This window comes from Phascolarctos cinereus, unplaced genomic scaffold (assembly GCF_003287225.1).
Source record: "Phascolarctos cinereus isolate Bilbo 61053 unplaced genomic scaffold, phaCin_HiC Scaffold_1;HRSCAF=81, whole genome shotgun sequence".
In the NCBI taxonomy this organism is placed as follows: domain Eukaryota; kingdom Metazoa; phylum Chordata; class Mammalia; order Diprotodontia; family Phascolarctidae; genus Phascolarctos; species Phascolarctos cinereus.
Genome location: NW_027555514.1, coordinates 54,657,746 through 54,667,120, shown reverse-complemented (window position 1 = coordinate 54,667,120; position 9,375 = coordinate 54,657,746). Strand labels below are relative to the sequence as shown.

At 40.6% G+C, this 9,375-nt stretch overlaps 1 protein-coding gene across 1 annotated transcript in view; it reads left to right on the top strand.

Moving 5' to 3' along the window:
• Nucleotides 1–9,375, top strand: part of CUBN (cubilin) — a 324,592-nt gene that overhangs the window by 62,706 nt on the left and 252,511 nt on the right.

Below are 9,375 nucleotides of genomic sequence, written 5' to 3'. Positions count from 1 at the left end.
TAAAAGAAGAATCTGTTTCCTCACTTTATTCTATTTACTTTTCCAGCTGAGGCAGCATGAGGGTGAGTGTGCGTGTCAGCTCTTCAGAGTGTGTACAGGACTTAAGAAAGACCTTTGTTTCTGGTTGTTGCTTTTACTTACCCATCTTTTGGGTTCTGCTTCCAGAAGTGTGTGTCTTTCCCAGCTATGTTCATTAACCAAGATGTGATCAGAAAATAGGGAGGAAATCACTAATGAACAAAATATTAGTGTGAAAACCCAAGGAGTTGGTAATAACTGAGACTAGTCCTGAAATAGTTACTGATTTAGAGCATGAGCAAATTTTTGCTTGTAACAAGATCTCATTCAGTCCTTTCTAATCCAACAGTGATTTAATGTAGAATATGATGTATGGTTGACACATATTAAGTGTTTACACTCTACAATTCCTATTTTTTTTTAGAATAAGCATTCTTAACCTTTTATGTGTGTGTGTGTGTATGTGTGTGATGGTTGTCTTTTCAGAATCATGGTTTAAACAGCGGGTGGAAATGCTAAATTTCAGTTTGAGGGTAGGAAAATAAAGATATAATTTTTCTCCCATCCAAGTCTTCAACAGATTCCCTGAGGTCCATCCATGGATCCCGGGGTGGGAGTGGCATGTCCATGGATCCCAGGTTAGGAACCCCTGGGCTAGAACCCTTTAGAGTTAAGGTGGGCATAGGAGATTGGATTCTTACTCTAATGTAAAGTTAGAGAAGAAAATAGAGAATGTGGAGGATTCCCTTCACCTAACAAAGTTATACTTGGTTGTATCCCACCAGATTTAACCAAAATTCTGGTTAGGGAAGGCTAAGGGGAGGGAAATGGACACTAGGTTATAGACAACTGCCTTCATCTTTTACTCTTGCCCTTTCAGCCAACTTTATTACACTATAATATAGTTTTAATGAACATTTTAGAATTTGAAGGGACCTTGGCAATCATTAGCCCAAGTTTTTTCCTTTTAAACACAAGAAAACTAAAACAAAGAGAGGTTAGAGGACCAATAGAAGGTCACAAAATGAGTGGTCGAGCCAGGACTAGATTTTGTTTTTGTCTCCTCACTTGAGGTGAAGCCTTCTTGCGGCCGCTCCCATCTCCCACATCACTGCTTTAAAGAACTTCAAATAAGGATGAAATATGTGTGGCTGTGGTCCTCCGCTCAGTATTGCTGGATAGATAATAGAACCAGGCCCTTTTATTGCTCATTCAAAGGGAGAAAAGGGACGACATCATGGGAAAACATCCAGGCACTTCCAGAGCCCATATAGCCCTGTTGACTCTCCCTGCTTCCTCATTTTCCACCATCATCTAATAATTTTTGTTAATGCACACACAGCCCTCAGAGATAAAAATTTAACTTGGATCAGTTCATGTAAGTATTCTCATTATTGACTCTAAATACCCAGATTGTAACTTGGCCCACAAATTCTCATAAACTCATGAAAGAGATGTTGAAATTGTGTGGATTTAGATTCTTTCAATTAATTCAATTTCATAAACATTTGTCAGTAGCTTTATAAATACAAAAGCAAAACCAAAGCCTCCTGCCTTCAAGGAACTTACATTCTAACAGGACAGGGTGTGTGCAATATGTACATAGGACAGTGTACTAACAAGGTAATTTGAATGAGAAAAGAGAGAACATTAGCAACTGGGGCAATCAGGGAAGGCTTCTTGGAGGAGGTGATACTGAGCTGGTGATCTTTGAAGGAAGATGAGAATTCTAAAAGGGGGCAATGAGGAGAGATACCTTTTAGGCATGCAGGGGAGGGTGTGACCTGTGCATCTGTCTGGAAGATGGCCCTGGAGAATAGCTAAGAATTAGTCTAGTTTGCCTTGAACATAGAAATGGGTAAAGATGAGTCTTGTGAAAGATGGTTAAAAAGTCCTGTGGAGCCTTTTTAGGGGACAGTAGAATACGTGGCACTCAACAGAGCTTCAGGAGACTTAGGGGCCAGCTGCGTGATTTTGGGGAAGTTACTTGACCTCTCTGATTTCCTCAGCCATGAAATTGGGTAGTTGGTCTCCATAATCTCCTGGATCATTTCTAGATTTCTGATTTGACATCTTCTGTTAAAAGGGCTTACAATCCACTCCTCTTTGGTAAAGTTTTCTAAAATATTTGGTGATCTTTCTGTCTGTCATCTCTCTACTATTCTACCCCATGTTTTTCTTGGGGTGGCATCTCCCAGCTTTAAGAACATTACTTAATGCAATTAATTTAGTATACTCTTTACTCTTCCAGAGGAATAAAAAAGTTCCTTAAAACCAGCTGGATAGTAACCTCCCCAGTCCCCTACTTCACTGCTGACCCAGACTGGCACGTGGCCGCCTTCCTTGGTTATTGATTTGCTTGTTTTCAACATAACCTTTTAATGGTTAGATTTGTTTAAGCTTTGCTGATCCCTCAAGTGGAAGAATTAAAGAGAAAATGAATGTACAGTCATAGTTCACATTGTAGCTAATTAATAATAGTTCTAAAATGCTAATTTTTAGTTAGGCAACCTTATTTCTTCCTACGGAGGTGGTATAGTGGTCATGAGGGAAGTGGTGTATGTGTGTGGGAGGGACATGTCCCTTTTTCTTCTCAAAAAGTAAAATAAAAAAGAATCATAAAATCATAGATTCAGAGTCGGAAGGTACTTTTGAGCCCCATGTTGTCTAACTTCCTCATTTTATATAGATAAGAAAACAGAGGCCCATAGTGGTTAAGTGACTTAATCTTAGCCCAGGTAGTTGGGTATCATGTTTGAAAAGCTTGTTTGAATATGCTGAGCAGCAGCTGAGATGCACTTTGGCCTTCTTTTGGAGGGGAAAGAATCAGATTTTGCAATGCTCTAAAAAACACCTCTGTGCTCATTGTCCTTTCTTGGTTATAGTTGGTAAGAAAAAGCCAGCCAACTGAGGCTCGCCAGTAGTTAGCCCTGATCTGAAGCACTGCTGCTTGTGGAAATGAATACAGCTGATGAAGGAAATGGGAATTTTTTTTCCTCTTTGGAAATGTTCTTAGACCAAAATAAAGGGCCAAGTGTTTTGAAATATGAGTTTTCCCTTGGCAACGTTGTATCAAACAAAAAGCACAGTAACATTTTCATGTTTACACATTCAGGATCTGAAATTTTTTTTATTGATGTAATAAGCATCATGGCAGCACATGAATATCCTTTTATGGGAACACATTCAAATTTAATTTGCTGTGCTCTGCTAGGATGCGTAAGAGGCAAACAAAGCCTCACACTGTTACTTTCCTGTGCCAATAATTTGTTTCATCAAAGCCTCCTTAACCATATATGCTAGGGTGAAGTAAGTGGTACATACTGCTTCAATATCAGGGAGGATGGGCTTAGTAACCCTTGAAGAGTGTGTTCTGAGTGTCTTCAGAGAATTAATTTTCTCTTCCTTCTTTCAGTGAAATTTGAATTTTAAGCTAAAAAAATGCAGTAAGAAATTGTGACATTAAAACCCCCACCTCTCCATATTTGATGCCTGTGTTCAGGCATGTGTTTGTCATTTATTGCTTGACTCTGCTATCTTTTATCCAAAAAAACCCCAAGATGCTATTTCAAACTCTGTGGGTAAGAACTTTCAGACTCTATATATAACTTATACTAAGCTTGATCAAAGCCAAAATGATGAAGAATTTCAAGGACATTAAGTGTCAAAAAGAAAAGAAAGAAAAAATAAAGAAAAAATAGAGATGGCTTTCTCCCCACCCCTTCCCCACTTCAATGTTGAGTAAAGCCTTTGGGTTTTGCTTATTGGGGCAATCAGGGAAGGCTTCATGGAGGAGGTGATACCTGAGCTGGTGATCCTTGAAGGAAGATGAGGATTATGAAAGCGTGTGATGAGGAGAGAGTACCTTCCAGGCATGCAGGGGAGGGTGTGACCTGTGCATCTGTACACCATTGCAATAGCTGCCAGCTGGTTTCTCTACCTCCAATCTCTCCCTTACTCCATTTCATCCCATACACTAGTGATGTCAGACTAAATAGAAATGGGGTCCACTTAACCGTCCACAAGGACCTCTGAAAGCTACAGATTGACTTAGAAAATTACATATCAACATTATCTTCGTTCTGTTGTGTTTTCACAATTTACTGTATTATTTCCCAAATGCATTTTATTTTGGTTTGGGTCTCACTTGGGAACATGGCCTGCAGGCCTTGGGTTAGTATTCTTAAAACATCCTTTCAATTATTGTATTCCTTGGCTCGAAAACTTTCAATGACTCCTTATTGCCTTCCAGACAAAGTCTAAACTCATTAGCTCGGCTTTCCTGGCCTTTTGCAATATCTTCTTGACCTGTCTCCCACTGTTCTCCTATATGTACTATATGATCTAGCCAGACAAGACCACTGACTGTTTGGCAAACATGCCTTATTTGTATTTCTGCCTCCTCTATTTATGATGATCTCAAGGCCCAGAATGATTTACCTTCCCTTTAATGTCTCTTTTTTAAAGAGGCAGTAGAAATAGTGGGGGGACCAGGAAAAAGCACTGAATTCTAGATCAGAGGACCTGGATTTGAAACCCACTTCTGCTATTTATTAGCTGGGTGATTTTTGGGCAAGTCATATCAACTCTCAGGTCTTACTTTCCTATCTGTAAAATAAGGGATGTTAGAATAAGTAATAATCACTCTCCACTCTAAATCCTGTGATTCCATGACGTGTTGAAAATCTACTTTATCTGGTACTTCAGGTACCAGTTCAAATGTCATGCCATTCATGAAGATGAATGTAAAGACAGTGCCATGTGTATGGCTAGAGAGTGCAGGAAGCTGAATAATGTTTATTGAAGCTGAAAAGATAGATTGGGGTTAGGTTGTGAAGGACTTTAAAAGCCAAATGAGAATTTACATTTCATCCCAGAGACAATAAGGATCTATGGGGGTTTATGGAGTAGAGGAGTAACATAGTGAGATCTGAACTTATACAAAAATACTTTAGCAGTTGTATGAAAGATGAATTGGAAGGAAAGAGTGAAGGCGGAGTCTTCAATTGTTGGTTGTGATGTGGTAGTCTTTCATTTTCAAAGAAGACCAGTAACATGAGGGTGATATTTTGACTTGTGCCTGTGAATTGGATTTTAGTTCAGATAAGAGGTGAGGAGAGCCTAAATTATGACCATGGCTATATGATTAAACAAAGAGATCAGATGTAAGAGAGGTTATAGGGTTAAGATTTGGTAACTGACTGAATTTGTTGGGTGAAGGGGAGTGAAGAATTGAGGGTGTTGTCATAGTTGTAAACTTAGGACTCTAGAAGAATGGTGGTGCATTCAACAAAATAGGACAATTTGGTAAGGGGTGAGGCATGGATAATGAGTTCTGTCTTGAACATGTTGAATTTGAGATTTTTCCAGGGCATCTGGTTCAAAATCTCTGCTAGGCAACTGGTAATATAATACTGAACCTTGGTGAGAGACTAGGGCTGTATTTATAGATCTGCTAGTCATCTACATAGAAATGATAATTAAACCCATAGGAGCTAATGACATTACTGAGAGAAAATATAGAGAGGGAAGAGGGTCTAGGAGAAAGGCTTGGGGGATGCCCAGAGTTAGGAGGCAAAATGTGGATGATGAGCTAGGAAAGATTACTGAGAAGGATCAGTCAGATGATAGGTAGGTAGATAGTGTTATGAAACCTCCAAACAGGAGAGAGGATGATCAACAGGGTCAAAAATCTAGAGATATCAAGGATTAGAATGGAAAACAGACTAACATGTTTGGCACTGAGGAGATCATTGGTAACTTTGGAGAGAGTGGTTTCATCTGAGTTATGAGGCCAAAAGACAGATTCTAAAGAGTCAAAGAGTAACTGAGAGGAGAAATAGTAGAGACAGTCTATGTAGACAGCTTGGTTAAAAATGGAAGGAGAGATATAGTATGATATCTTGAGGGGATGGTAGGGAGTCTTGGACATGTTTGAAATCAGAAAGGAAGGAGTCAGTAAAGAGATTGAATGTTAGAGATGGAAGATGAATTCAGGGGTAATCTTAAGGGCACATGCCATTGCTTTAGTCTTGGTAAGGAGAAGGACCACCTCATAGTCAGAGGCTGGAGGAAAGGAAGAGAGAGAGTAGTGGATGATAGCAGGGGGTTTTGAGAATGCAGTGATATGGAGAAGAGGGAGCTCACAGCAAATGACCTTGATTTTCTCAGTTAAGTAACAAGTGAAATCCTCATTTGAGAGAATTTGGTGAACTAGTGCTATGGAAGGCTTAGGGGAGGAAAAGGAGGTTTGAAATAGCTTCTTTGGAGAATGTCATAAAAAATTAATTAGGGAGGAATAAAAGGATTGCCTTGCAGTAGTAAGGGCTAAGATAAGGTTAGATAACAATTTGTAGTGTATTCAGAAAGCATGGTTTATGACTTTGAAGAGGTTCAGGGGCACCCCAAAATGCTGGGGTGCAAGATTGTCTGGAAAGAATTCACTCAGTCTGTCTCTAGATCACGTATTGGCATTTATTGGGGGTAACACACAACATAACACAGTATACCAGGCACAATACACCAAGCAGGCTCCCCTGCTCCTTAAGGGAGATACAGTTTAAGGGAAACCACAGTTTGGGGGGGTGGCAAGCCCCCAAGGGAGAGGGGGCTTAAGGGGGATAGGTCCTTAAGGGAGATCCCCATCAAGGGAGATCCCCAGCTTGAGGAACATGTCGTAAGTAGCCTGAGTGAGGGGGGGGACGCTGCTAACAGGGACCCCCTCTGTTTAAGGGAGATACTAGCCAGGAGAGGCTAGGGATTCTTATAGAGTAAAACCTGCCAGCGGTGGGGAGATGAGGTAATGTGGGACCATAGTTCAGAATTTCACTCATTGTCTAGGCGATTGTTCAGCCCCTGGTAGAGGGACTGGGCTGTGTTAGTTTCTAGGAAATACCAGCCTGCTTGAATCTGTCTGTCTCCTGAAGTGGCTTTAAGTGGTACTTGAGCTAATGGGTTTCTCATTGACCATTCTATTTGAATCTCATGAACTTCTTTCCAACTGAAGTAGGTAAAAATAATCCAGGGTTGGGGTTTGGTTAAGAATGAGAGATCTTGGGAAAAGGGAGTGAGGTATTAATGAAGAAGTTGAATTGTTTGCCTGTAGGATCAAGATTGGGAAGGGAGGATAACCAGAATAGGGCCTGAGAAAATGCTGAAGGGTCGCAGTATTGGAACTCATCATGAGTATGAAGAATAGGTTTAGGCAGAATAAAGATTAAGTAAAGATGGAACATCGGGAGGTTATAACAGAGGAATGTCAGCGTTTTGTCAGTCAGTCAATAAACATTAAGTGGCTATTATGTACCAAGCACTGTGCTAAGTACTGGGGATACAAAGAAAGGCAAAGGACAGACCCAGCTCTCAAGGAGTTCATGGTGTAATGGAGGAGACAACATGTAAAAAAGTACGTGTAAATAAGCTGTATCCAGGATAAATTGGAAGGCAGTAGCGTTAGGGAGGATTGATAAAAGGCTTTCTATAAAAGGTGGGATTTTTGTTGGGAATCAGAGGAAGCCAGGGAATCCTGGAGGCAGAAAGAAGGCTGGAGAGAAGATTCCAGGCATGAGGGACATCCAGTGAAAATGATGGGGTTATGGGATTCTAGCTGGACCCCTGAAAGGAAAAGACCAAGTCTTTGAACACAACCCAGCCCCTGAACTTTCCCCTACATTTCTACTCAGTAATCCTTTTAACTGCCCTTTCACTGTGACTCTCCAACACTTAACTCCTTTTATTGTCTGCACCTGGCCCACACCCAGGCTATTTACCACTCCTTAATCCCATCCAGATCTTCTCACAGTCTTTTCCTGTATGTAAATACCAATCTTACCCTCATTAAATTGCTCAGATTCTTAGAATCTGGCCACTTCTATTGGCATGACAACAATGTAGATTTACTAGGACTTCTGCCCACCTAACTGGTGTTATAATAAAACCTTGCTACTCTGACTGAAGGAAGCTTTGAGTAGTGGAATTCTTTTGAGACAGACACCCCTGTACCCTTGCGTTTCAGAGTTCCCAGCACCCCAAACCACATCAAAAATGCAACCTGTAAGAAGACTAGAAAGGTGTGTAGGGGTGGGGGATGGAGAGGAAGACAGATTATGAAGGACTTTGAACACCAAACAAAGGATTTTCTGTTTGACCCTGGAGGTAAAAAGGAGGTACTGGAATTTATTGAGTAGGAGGTTGACCTTGGCAAACCTTTGAAAGCTTAGTGGGTGGTGGACTGCCCTGGGGGGAAAGACTTGTGGTCTGAAGTCCAACCAGTAGGCTGTTGTACTAGTCCAGGTATAAGGTGATAAGGGCCTGCACTAGCATGGTGGCAGCATCAAAGAAGAAAAAGGGGTGTATTTGAGAGATGTTATGAAGGCAAAATCCACAGGCCTTGGGAACAGATTGGATATGGGGGTAGTAGGTGAGAGAGAATGAGGGGCTAAGGGATGATATCTAGATTGTTAGCCTGGGAAACTGGGAGGAGAGTGATGCCCTCTAAGGTAATAGGGAAGTTTGGATGGGTTGGGGTAGGCTTTGGCAGATTATGAGTTCAGTTTTGAAGATGTTGACTTTAAGATATCAATGGGACATCCATTTTTAGATGGCTGACAAGCAGTTGGAGATAAAGGACTGGAGGTTAGGAGTCAGGTTAGGGCTGGATAATAGATTTGAGAATGATCAACATAGACATGATAAGTGTTATTTAACCATTCTGGGCTTCAGATACTTCATCTATGAGTTGAGGAGCGTGGACTGTATGTCCCTTAAGGTCCCTTCCAGCTCTAGATCTGAGGTCCTATGATGTGCTTCAGTTCTATAATTTGGTAATCTTTTGATATCTTCTAGAAGAAGAGATAGGATGGCAGCTTCACTAGAAGCCACAGCTCTCTGTGTGACTCAAACGTTGAGTCGTTGGGGCATGTCAGAGTAGTCCAGATTTAAATATGTTTTCTTTAATGGATATTTTGTTCATTAATTTTCCTAGTAGCTAATGTTAGCGGTAATGCCTGAGTCAGTTAATATAGTTCTCTTTTTTCTCCCCTTGGCTTTTGGAACTTTGTGGCTCTATTTTGGTTGAATACAGAAAAGCCTATAATTCTAGTTTTGGATTCAGATGCTAACATGATTTTCATCTAAGTGAAGCCTTACCAAAAAAATTCAAAACCACCCAAATCATTTCCCTCCATATACTTTGAACTTTGCCATTTAAAACAGAAAAAAAAAACCCAACTGATGTTCCCTGTTAGCCTGACCCACAATATCCTCTAACTTTAATATTAAGTTATCACATTTTTACAATAATCATGTGACAGGGCATTTTGTCCACCCTGCAAATGCTCCATTAGTTTTCTTTAATGG